Below are 12,806 nucleotides of genomic sequence, written 5' to 3'. Positions count from 1 at the left end.
ATTTTTCCTTCTCTAGGGCAGGGGTGTCAAACTCAGATTTGTCTGGTGGCATCATGGCATCATCACGTGATGTATCGGGACTGTTTCCCCCTTCACTAAGCCAGGCATGGGCGTGGCCAGTGCGTGACACAGAGTTTCACAGCCCTGCTCTAGGGGGAGATTGATGAGGTTAGACTGAATCTCTGCTGAATTAATTTTTCAGAAGTCAGTCTTGCAGAATTGGGAAGCCCTTCATACTGCTACTGCTGAGGTCTCTGGGCCTCCAACTGATAGATATCCTGATCTTAGCAGAACCAGATTTCTGTAATATCCACACTGAGAAGTTGAAGTTGAGTCTGAAATGTAGGTGCTCACCAAGCTACAAATCTTAGGTGAATTAAAAAGTAAAAGCATCTATTTTTTTTACAAAAAGTGTTTTATAAATATATCTACCAATGAAGTGGCCTTTTCAAGTGAGAGAGGTTGTCTTTGAGCAAGCTTCAAGCAGTGATTTATGGCATACCAATCCTGTCTTGAGTTGCTTAAAAACAGGCAGTTGTTTTATAGCAATAAAGTGTTTTTAAACATTTTAGAGAGTGAAAATGGCAATTACAAGAGACAAGGCCATATAAGCTAAGACAGGAAAGGTTTGCTCAAAACGGTAGAAATGGTGGTGGATTTTAGAAGAAAACCTCCTATACTATCACCTCTTACAATTCTAGACAACACAGTATCAATAGTAGTTTCTAGGTTTTATCATATCTCAATGAACACCTAACATAAAAAATGTCATCAAAAAAGCACAACAAAGAATGTTCTTTCTGTGCCAACTCAGAAAGTTCAAACTGCCCAAAGAGCTGCTGATTCAGTTCTACAGAGGAATTATTGACTCTGTCATCTGCACCTCCATAACTGTCAGGTTTGGCTCTGCAACCAAACAAGACAGATACAGATTTCAACTGATAATTAGAACCGCAGAAACAACAATGGCTACCAACCTGCCTTCCATTGAGGATCTGTACACTGCACGAGTCAAAAAGAAGGATGTGAAAATATCTACAGACCCCTCATATCCATGACATAAATTGATGACGCTATAGGGCACACTGCACTCCAGAACAACTAGACACAAGAACAGTTTTTCTCCAAATGCCATCACTCAGCTTAACAACTAATTTCCACAACACTGTCAAATAATTTACTAAGTCTGCATTACTATTATTCTTATCTTCCTTCCTAGTACCTATCTCTTCCTACTTATGACTATAACGATGTTGCTTGTATCTTTCAATTTATATTATTTTATTTGTTTATTAGTACGATTTGATAGCTTATTAGTAACTTTGACTATCACTAAGTGTTGTATCTTATTATTCTTGATGAATGTATTTTATTCTCCTTATGTACACTGGGAGCATATGCACCAAAGACAAATTCCTTGTGTGTCCAATCACACTTGGCTAGTAAAGAATTCTAAATAGCAAATTCTGTTATGAGTCAGCTTCCGATTTTCTACCTATCTACCTACTTATCTACTTGCTGTTAATTAAAACACAAATAAATGTTTAGAATTTTATTGGTAATATGTGTTTGAATCTGTATGTTGATATGGCCTATAGGCTAAGAACAAAAAAAATAACGTGTTTCTGACATTCAAAAGAAATTATGGGGTTTATTGATTGATATCTCTAATCTTTAATTGATGGAGACTATCACCTACATGGAAAAAAATCTATAACACCCTTGAAGCCAAAGACAGTATATTATGCCCAGTTTATCCAACTTCTAAAGAAGCCAAGCAATTTGGTTAATTCAATATATCATGGATTAGCTAACCATGGTGGCAGGGGTGGGTTTCTCGCCCCATTCCAACCGATTCGGTTGGAACGGGGCTGGCGGCGTCCTCGTTCACGCGCGCGGCGTACGCATGCGTAGTAGCATCTGTGCGATGCTCCAGCTGCTCCTGGAGGATTGCGCAGGCGCTGTATGTGTCCTGCGCATGCGTGGAAGCGCAGAACTCATCAAAACCAGGTAAGGAGTGCGGGCGGGCGGGTGGGCCCTTCGCCGTTCCCGGAAGTTACTTACTTCCGGGTTCGCCGACCAACCGGTTCGCAGGGACCGCCGCGAACCGTTTGAAACCCACCCCTGCATGGTGGGTAAAAATAAGTTTATCAAGAAGTCTGCCTTGCTGGTTGAAAAGTAGTCTTAATTCACTCTTTTTATAATTGTTCTCTGAAGAACATATTCCTTCCCTTTTCTCAATTTAATTCTCATTCGGTGAACATAACTGTCAGAGTAATAATATTGCCAGTGCATTGCAATTACATTACAGATCTACAGATCTTCCTGTGCATTGCAATTATATTACAGATCTACATTACAGATCTACAGATCTAATAATATTTCTTGTGCATTGTAATTACATTGGAGATCTACACTACAGATCTCGACTGGAAGGTTATGGAAGGCCCATAAATGTCTGCAAGTTCGCATCAATAAAAAATAACATTGCGCAGTGTTGTTAGGCTAAGGTATCTATATTTGATCAGTATGGTTTATTTCAATCACATGTAGAAGGAAAAAGTGAACATTAAGCAAATAGTCAGAAAGACTGTATGTATTGCAAACAATTTGAAAGTATTTCTCCCTTTCACTGAAAGCTATCAGTGGTTGAACAGTCATCCATTGGAGAGGTTATGCTTCTGGAATCCTTTTATTCCAAATATTGCTGAAAAGAATTTTAAGCAGTGGTGGACACTATTGTCAATGAAAAAGTCAATGAAAAAGTTTGCATAATTAGCACCCTGCAAAGGGGTATAAGTTTTATGTTCTTGAAATAAACGAGTTAGACTAGATCAGGGGTGTCAAACTCAATTTTATTGAGGGTCACATCAGAATTGTGTTTGACCTCAGGAGGGGCAGAGGGGAATGGCTGGGATGGGTGTGGCAGCTTGATGTCACTTGTGTCGGGGCTCCTGTGTTGGCCTGAGCACTCTGCCAGTGAAAATGGGCTCCCGAACCTCATTTCTGGCTGTGACAGCTTCCTGCAACCCTCTGCTAGCAAGAGACCTTGGGAGGGCCGTGATGGCAATCTGCAAGTGAAAACAGAGCTTGGGAGGGCTGTGTACCACCCTTGCAAGCTCTGTTTTCATTGGCAGAGGCACCATAGGCTAGTCTTTCACTATTTCCAGGCAGAATTTCACCACTGGTACAAACCTCTTTTATTTACTTTGGTAGGTTGAGTGATCTCCAGAAGTCTTTTGAAAAACATGTTCATTTGGCTATTATTTTGTATATATGTTTAAATATGCTTGTAATGATTCATGTTGTGGGACATATTAATCTGATAGTAAAGGAGCAATATTTACCAATTGAGGTAATGTTTGCATGTATATTTAAATTAAAAAATTTTTCCAAGTTTTTGTTTCTAAAAACTAGATGTATGATGGAAGTTTCATACACAGCATGATATTTTAAATGGTAAGGGGTGCTTAAATATGATTTTAGTCTTCTAACAAAGGAACAAAAAGACATAAAATATAAAGATGAAATTCTGAGGCAGGGACCTCTGCAGAAGAGGGTATAAATGGCCAGGAAGTTATGACTATGTCATCAAACCCTTGCCCCCTCCCCTTTTAATGTGGGCTGGGAATGGTTAAATCAGTCAAAATGGTGGTATCTTTTTTATGCTTCGCATGTGTGACACAAGAGGCAAAAATGTAGAACTCCAACTGCATTATTGTGACCACTGTCTTCACTTTTTAAAATCTCTGTGTGTTCTGTGGAAATAAAAAGTGGAAGTTCTTCATTTGTGTGGTTTTGGTAGCCATATTGTCTTTTCAAAGCCTCCACAGATAGCTCTGTATTCAGGGAAGATAGTTCTCAGTTGAAAAATATGAAATTTAAGGTTTTTTTAAACTTTTTTTTAAAGTTTTTTTTAAAAGAATGTGATACAAGGAAATCGACAAAATACAATATTGAAGGGCGAATTATCACCAGCCTGACATTTAAAGCCTGCCACTTTAGAATAGTTGACATGTGTTTGTCAATGCACAAGTGAGATTTAACGTTCACTGGGGAACTCACATAACCAACTAAGGGACTAAATATATTCGGACTATTCAGAAGATAGATGAGCCCTTTCTATCATTTTTAAAAGGCTAATTCCATTCCATTTATTATTCCATTTTTCCATTCCATTTATTAGACTTGTATGCCACCCTATTCCCCGGAGGGACTCAGGGTGGCGAACAGACATATGGGGAAGGGGACAATACAAAAACGAACGAAACAAGACAGGATACAAAGACAAATTAAAAACTACACAACAGTCAGCAATTCGAGTGGGGCTGGGAACTCATCAGCCCCAGGCCTGCCGGAACAGCCAGGTCTTAGCGGCTTTGCGGAAAGCCTGAAGGGTGGTGAGAGTCCGAATCTCCACGGGGAGATCGTTCCAAAGGGCCGGAGCAGCCACAGAAAAGGCCCTCCCCCAGGGAGTCGCCAGTCGACATTGGCTGGCTGATGGTATCCGGAGGAGGCCTAATCTGTGGGATCTGATTGGTCGAATCAACCTTCCTGGCAGAAGGTTGATTTTTGAGTAAAGTATGCCTTATAAGGCTAACATTTTACAGATCTGGTAAGATAATTCTTAAAGACATGAAATGAATTCTTCCCACTGTGTACCTAGTGACAGATGGTTTCAATTAATGGTATATATTAACCACAACATTTGGCTCAGAATCAAATTGACACTTCAGAAAATATCATAACATGACTTGATGGAGTTGGTGGACTCAAGTCAGAAGCAAAATTTCCACTGACTAGCTCAGGAAAAGGACCCAGTGATGTATTTACTGATGGCCACATTTCACCTTCAATTAATCGATGAGTAACCAATGCCAAAAAACTAACTTTGTTGGAATCTAGCTTCAGAATGGCCTATACTGTCCCCATGAGAAGTACAGATATTACATTATATCATGGTCTTATTTTAAGAGTTTTTAAAAGGCTTCCACACTGTCTTACAAGGGAAAGCCTTTTAAGTTTTTTTTTACACAGTGTATATCTTACATGGTGTTTTTATTGAACTTTGATTTTCTTTACTATTAATAGTACTAAATGTATTTCAATGGTTGCTCTTTGGTCATGTTTTCTGATACATTAAAAGTTTTATTCATTCATTCATTCATTCATTTAGTCAAACATGTAAAAGATAACAGGTATAAGTATAAACATGGACATGAACAAAGGAAATTTCTAAATAAATGGGGACAGTAGGGCAGGGATAGTATGCATGCTGATGTACTTATGCACACCCCCTTTATGGACCTCTTAGGAATGGGGTGAGTTCCATGGCAAACAGTTTAAGGTTAAAGCTGTAGTGTTTTGAGGATGTAAAAATGGAGTCAGGTAGAGCATTCCAGGTGTTGACCACTCTGTTGCTGAAGTCGTATTTTCTGCAATCGAGTTTGGAGTGGTTTACCTTGAGTTTGTATCAATTGTTTGCCCGTGTATTATTGAGGTTGAAACTGACGTAGTCATTGACAGGTAGGACATTGTAGCAGACAATTTTGTGTACTATGCTTAGGTTAGACCATAGGTGGCATAGCTCCAGGTTGTCCAAGCCCAACATTTCGAGCCTGGTGGCATAAGGGATTCTATTGTGAGCAGAGGACTGGAGGACTTTTCTTGTGAAATATCTCTGGATCTGCTCAATTGTATTAAAGTCCGATATGCAGTGTGGATTGTTCAGTGTTCAGTTGCTAAGTTGTGTCCAACTCTTCATAACCCCATGGACCATAGCATGTCATGCAGCGTGTTCACCACTGTCTCCTAGAGTTTGCCCAAATTCATGTTCATTGCATCAATGATACCATCTAACCTTCTCCTCATCTTTTTGCCTTCAGGGTATTTTCCAATGAGTCCTCTCAAAGTATTTGAGTTTCAGCTTCAGGATCTGAAGATAGACTTCCTTTAGGGATTACTGATGAGATCACCTTGCAATCCAAGGGACTCTCAAGAATCTTGTCCAACACCACAATTGGAAAGCATCAATTCTTTGACACTCAGTCTTCCTTATGGTTCTCTCATACCCATTCGGTACTACTGAGGAAACTATAGCCTTGACTACCGTATACATATTAAAAACAGAATTGGGTAATCACATTTGGGACTTTCTAAAGCCACATCTGAATCCTTCAATAGTTCCTTATATTGAGTTACCCAGGACTGTTGCCTCCGATTTAAAGTTACATCATTTGCAGCAAACATTTTATGGCACTAACAATATATTTCTGAGATAATTTTATTTGTCTGCATTTAACAAAAGATTTGGTTTTTAAACTGATGATTCAATCAGTTCAGATCAGCAAGTTTTTAAATCACTGGTTGATTCTCTAACTCGGTAACTAGGAGAAACAGATTTACAGTCCTGGCATGTCATGAATTGATAAAAGAATTAGCAGGTAACAAGCAAGTTGCAAAGAAATTACATTGGACCAAAACAGGGACCAATTTAATATTCATAGAAATTTCTTTTCCTAGCCAAAGAAAGAAGCTGCCCAGATTCGCTTTGGATAGTGAGATGAACAAAATATAAATTTCCTTCCTTCCTTCTTTCCTTCCTTCCTTCCTTCCTTCCTTCCTTCCTTCCTTCCTTCCTTCCTTCCTTCCTTCCTTCCTTCCATCCATCCATCCATCCATCCATCCATCCATCCATCCATTATTTTTTCATTGTGCATGGAACTCATGTAGCTGACATTTTTCGCTCTCTTACACAACGCTGCAGCATATTTTTTAACACCTGGCATATTATGCATTATTCTTAAACTGACACCCTCTAAGTGTTTCTTTTGCAATAAAGGCACAATTTATCTGGTTATGTTTCTGTAGCATCATCCAGCGCATTTACTTGAGGCTTTTGTGCAGACTTTGATCAATGGTTTGGTTTTATAATATGCAGGTACCTCTAGCACTCCTTAGCAGACAATGAAAGCAGACTCTTCCATGCTTAAAACATGAAGGAATCCACCTTGCCCCCATTACATCACAGAATTATTGTGCTGCAAGACACTCGTCTTTTCCAAAGTTCTTATTTTTTAATTGGGACCATTTAAAAAAAAAACCTTTGCTAATTTTAAGGTAGGAACTATTGTGGCATTTTTATCTTACATTTTTGAAATATCTTTGCCATTTTACACATTTCCCCATGGGATCCTGGGATTAACATAAGAAACAGAAGAAGGGCTGCCCAATCATTGAATGGTATACTGAAAAGGTCAAGGTAATGCATTATACCATTGTTATGTTTAAAGAATAAAAAAAGAGAGTGCAGCTGAATGTGAAAGGTGATTCAGGAATATTCTATATGGGAGCAGATAAGACCGCAGAAGTCCCTCCCCCCCCTGTGTGTGTGTGTGTGTGTGTGTGAGTGAGTGTGTGTGTGTTTTTCATCTGACAAAACTGAGGATGATGTTCATAGTTGTTTCAGTTTCTGAGAAGTCTTAAACCTTTCCTAGGCATGGGCATAACTGGTTCATTAAATAAATTTGTGTAAAAACCTTCCTGGCCACATCTACTATCTGCTATTACACAGAGTAGGTTAACAGCAAAATAATGTGTAAAAGTTTGGAATTCTTACTGAAAAGTTGTGCCCCTGTAGAAGGACAACTGGTGGAACTGATATTTACAAAGGCGGGTTGAATTATTAGGCAGCGAGGCAATTAATCCTTCTGACATGCATAACTGAGCAATTGGCATTTAATTAGATCAAGTGATCTGATCTTTTTTAGTGAAGAAAATCTAGTGCAGTCTTACCTAAACTGGGTGCCCTGCAGACAAGTGAATTTCAATTCCCAGAGTTCCCCAGTCAAGATACCATTGTGAAAGTCCACACATCTAGAAAACACCCAGATTGGGAAAGGCGGATTTAGGTTTTCAGGCATCTTCCCTGTCTATGAAGAATGCCTCAAGACACACAAATACTTATTTGCAAATGTCTGTCTGCAGATCCAAAGAATCTCTGCAGATGTCGTTTTTTTTTCTTCCCAGAGATGGCTGCCAGTTTTCTTCAAGGAGGTTTTTAAGCAGGGCAGACAAACAGCAGGTATTTCAGGCAAACTTAATTCATTATCCCCCAAGGAGCTTTTCTGAGTAATGTAGGCCTGTGGCTAAGAAAAGTTGCTTCCTACATAGAGTTCATCTGAATGACCTATTTCCTCCACAGCAGTAGATTCCTAATATGTACTGCTGTGTAATGGAGAAGAAATGTTGTCTTGTATAAAAGGTGTATGCTGATATTCAGCAGCAAAAATGTACTGTCACACAACAAGGAGGCCAACTAAACCCTACAAAACTTGCCTGTTTTAAGATATAGGCTTAGCAAATAATTGAAAGAGTAACATAGTAGATATGGCTATACTATATAAAAGAGTTTAATTAAATTAATAAGTAGCCCTGCTAGATAGTTAACTGTTCAGGCATTACTCAATCTTCAACTAGACATGGATTATAAAGGTAAAGGTAAAGGTTTCCACCACAAAACCACGGTCGACTAAAGCGCGTGTCACTAAAGCGCGGTGACAAAACCGCGCCGTCAAAACCGCGTGACAACAGCGCGCTGACAACAGCGCGCCGACAGAGGTGCGCTGTAACATAACCCTAAAAATAACCCTAAACCTAACCCTAAACCTAAGTAAACCTAACCCTAAACCTAACCCTAAACCTAACCCTAAACCTAACCCTAAACTTAACCCTAACCCTAACCCTAACCCTAACCCTAAACCTTACCTTAAGTTAAATCGCGCTTCTGTCGGCGCGCTGTTGTTGTCGCGCTGTTGTCGCACGCTTTTGACATCGCGGTTTTAGCGCCGCGGTGTTGTCGGCGTGCTTTTGACTTTCGCGGTTATGTCGTGCCACGAAGGTAAAGATCCTCTCGTAAATATGTGCTAGTCATTCCTGACTCTAGGGTGCGGTGCTTATCTTTGTTTCAAAGCTAAAGAACCAGCACTGTCCAAAGACGTCTCTGTGATCATGTTGCTATTGTAACGTGTGGGTTGTTGTTGTGAGGGAATTGACACGCAGGAGCCATGTGCAAGACAGATCTTTATTATAACACAGGTGACAAGCGATTCAAACATTCCCTGCAACTGTCAGGGTATTTATACTAGCACTCAGACCAACTGTCAAAACGACCAACCAATCAGGTCGCAGCTGGTATTTGCATATTGAATATGCAACACTCCTTCCCCCCAGTTCTAAAGACCAAATGACCAGCCAATCACGTCGCAGCTGGTATTTGCATATTCAATCTCTCTCCTTCCCCCCAGTTCTGCTGTTTCAAGATGGTGGTGAGTCCTTCGTAGCTAAATTTTAGAACCAGGAAAAAAAAACAGGTCCTTTGGAATCTTTGCAGCAGGGAGGCTCTCGTTGTGTTGTAGCTCTCGTTGGTTCAAGAAGCAAGCGGTGGCCTTTGCAGCGGAAGGAGGCTCATGGTGTAGAGGACAGTCTGGTGTATGTTGTGAGTGTGCTAGTGTTGGAGAGGCTTTAGACAGGCTGAGAGAACGTAGCCGGTGGTGCTAGGTGGCAGCTTGGAGAACGAGGCTGTTGTTGAACGCAGTGGTTGGAAGAGTGCCGTAGGAACAGCTGGTGGCAGGCATGCCGTAGGAACAGCTGGTGGCAGGCAGGCAGGCAGGCACAGCTGGCGCAGTTTAGCCATCATGGTCCATAGCTCGTCCCTGAGTAGCGGCGGCGGCTCCAGTCGAGGTTAAGCGTAGGAAGCCCGTCCCTCGGACGGATGGAGGCCGCGCCTGGGAGCTTACTGAGGTTGGCTACAACCGGAGGCCCACGGCGGTGGGTGCTGCTGTTGATGTCGCTTGCTGGCCATAGCGGCGGCCCTGACAGGCCCTCAATGTAGGAAAGAAATTTTTTCCTGCGTTCACTGCGTTCACGTTGGCTGATGTTGTTAGGCTCTGCGGGAATCGCATATCAATCCCATCCTCGTCGCCAGTATTGTAACGTGTGGGTTGTTGTTGTGAGGGAATTGACACGCAGGAGCCATGTGCAAGACAGATCTTTATTATAACACAGGTGACAAGCGATTCAAACGTTCCCTGCAACTGTCAGGGTATTTATACTAGCACTCAGACCAACTGTCAAAACGACCAACCAATCAGGTCGCAGCTGGTATTTGCATATTGAATATGCAACAGTTGCCAGCATGACTAAATGCAGAAGGCACATGGAACGCTGTTACCTTCTCACTAAAGTGGCCCCTATTTTTCAACTTGCATTTTTACATGCTTTCGAACTGCTAGGTTTGCAGAATCTGGGACAAGTAATGGGAGCTCACTCTGTTATGCGGCACTAGGGATTTGAACCACCAAACTGTCGACCTTTCTGATTGACAAGCTCAGTGTCTTAGCCACTGAGCCACCACGTCCCTCATAACATGGGGTATACCACTCTTCAAATAGATTACGGATTGGCAGCCTAATCCTAGGGATCTTCGTTCCAAAAACAGAACAGAACCAAACAAACAGAACAGAACCAAACAAAACTGTCCTGTATGGACATGAGACTTTCCTTGTCTGGTAGAAAGATGTTTAATGTCAGGATCTTGTCTTGATACATAATGAAGACAAGTGATGTTTAAGGAAGCCTGATACGCCTATTCCATTCACTCCCAGTTAGCAAATCCTGCAGCAGAGCCACTGTAGTTTCAGAATCATAATGCAAATTAACACCATACATAGTAGGAGTAATTTAACTTGGAGATTATCAGAACTCCAAGAATGAATGCTTTATCTGAAGCCATATTCTTTGCTTTGCATGCATCTCACTGATAAATTTAGAATTAGCCTATAGTCTACCGGCAAAGAAAAAAAAACCCTTCAGATTCTTGCTTTGTAAAATACTGGTTAAAGTCTGAAGAATGAATGGATATCCAAAAGGGCATGTTAGTGACTTCCTAGGCTTTTCTTTGTGGCCTCTAAAGATGTGGTATTCACAGCCTCTCATGTGGGAAACTTCAACCATCAACTGGCATTGGTTTTTAGAATTTTAGCAGGAACTCCACAGTTTTGTGGTTTTCAACCCTCTTGACTTGCCTCTTAAAATAAAAGATGAAAGCTCATTCAGGAAGCAGAACCTCAAACCTTTCATAAGAAAATAACATTACCTTGAGAATCATAATTTGTGGACCAAAGGGGAAAATACATGAAAGGTGGGAGGGAGGGAAACCATAGTGCTGGTAATTTGTGAACCAGATACCCCAGCATATACTTAGATGTGTTCTGAAACCAGCAGCTTCAGCAACATTTTGAGTTGAAGTTAAACAAAGCAAGAAATTGATGTTAAAAAGGATAGCTGACATTATTTTATGTTGTGTGGGTGTGTATGTGCGCATGTATATAGTACAATCATTGCAACAAAGACTCCTGGTGGCTCAGAGCTTAAAGTGCAGCATTCCAGGCAAACTCTGCCCATAGCTTTGAGTTCAATCCTCCTTCTTCTGTGTCTAGACCAAACTTTAAACTTCTAGAATGAAGCCATCTTCTTGGCTTTGATGTTAAGTCATTATTGGTACATGTTTCTGGTAGTAGCCCACATACCAGCAGATGGGCCTGGTTCTATGTCTCTCCATATTCACATAGTGTGTTACTATGTGCTAGGAGTCTCCACTTGAACATATTGACTTCAAATTTAGATACTCCAACTCTCAGCCTATTCAGGGTCCTCTAAGTAATATAATGGAGATCAGATCCTTCAGCCATATTCAGTCCTGACAGTTCAATCCTGACAAGGCTCAAGGTTGACTCAGCCTTCCATCCTTCCAAAATCAGTAAAATGAGGATCCAGATTGTTGGGAAGGGCAATATGTAAATAATGTTTACATTATTAATGTAATGTTTACATATATTAATGTCCAGAGAGTGTTATAAAGTGCTAGAGGGGAAGTATATAAGTCTAAATGCTATTGTTATTGTCTTTAGGCAGGATATTTGTACTGGAAAGAAGGATAGATCTATACATGTCAGGACTGATCTGTACATGCCAGCCAAACAATAGTTTCCAGTAGAAATGGTTTGGAATATCAGTTTTCAGCCATGGTCCTGGGGAGCAAGGAAGTTTTTTCACCTTTGTGAAATGTGTTTCTTTGTGTTGATGTTGGAAGACCAAATGAAAAGAGAGCAGGTGCAGTTCCTTGCACAACTGAGTGGAAAATGAGACAGAAGGATGGGGCTGCTAGACAGAATCAATTTTTTTCAAGGAAGAGAAAAAAATTCTACATCTGATTCAAGGCATTTTCATGAATGACTCTGAATGATTCTCTCATATTATTCACGGGCAAAAGTGAATCTTCATTCAGGCTAGAGTGCTTTAAAATGTAGATGAGGTTAGTTTCACATACACTCATGTACATTGCTTCGCTTTCCATAAACTAATTTTTTAGTGCGTGGCAGATGAAAGTGTGAATGTCTTCTTAGGAAGCTTTAGATCTTAACAGGCATTACATTTAAAATCAAACATGTTCACATCCTTTCCATCTCAATTTTTTTTTCCAATGGCAAAGCATTTCTCAAATGATGATCCATAGAAAATTCTCACCCACCTGCATTGACCAAATAAAATAAATGCTAATATTTTGAACATGAAGAGAACTGTACTATACCTATCTGTCCTTTAGCTACCCAAAATTAGAAGCCAGCCTGGGGGAGGGGAAGGAAACCCATACGACGAACATGAGATTCAACCCAGAATTGACTCTTGCTTGCTAAGTGCATGATAATCTTTGTAATAACATATTAACTGAAGAAGAAATGAATTTG

The 12,806-nt window shown here is 40.4% G+C and overlaps 1 long non-coding RNA gene across 1 annotated transcript in view; it reads left to right on the top strand.

Moving 5' to 3' along the window:
* The first annotated feature begins 7,980 nt into the window (after positions 1–7,980).
* LOC148042773 (uncharacterized) overlaps positions 7,981–12,806 on the top strand; it is a 232,138-nt gene continuing 227,312 nt past the window's right edge. Inside the window, exon 1 of the long non-coding RNA XR_015698471.1 lies at positions 7,981–8,083. This is a non-coding gene — a long non-coding RNA (uncharacterized LOC148042773). The remainder of the gene's footprint in view (positions 8,084–12,806) is intronic.

The sequence above is a fragment of the Thamnophis sirtalis genome, unplaced genomic scaffold (assembly GCF_051295495.1).
Source record: "Thamnophis sirtalis isolate CommonGarterSnake01/CBP01778 unplaced genomic scaffold, rThaSir2_p1.2 scaffold_14, whole genome shotgun sequence".
Lineage (NCBI taxonomy): Eukaryota > Metazoa > Chordata > Lepidosauria > Squamata > Natricidae > Thamnophis > Thamnophis sirtalis.
Note: the sequence above shows the minus strand (reverse complement) of the source record. Positions and strands in the feature narration are given on the sequence as shown.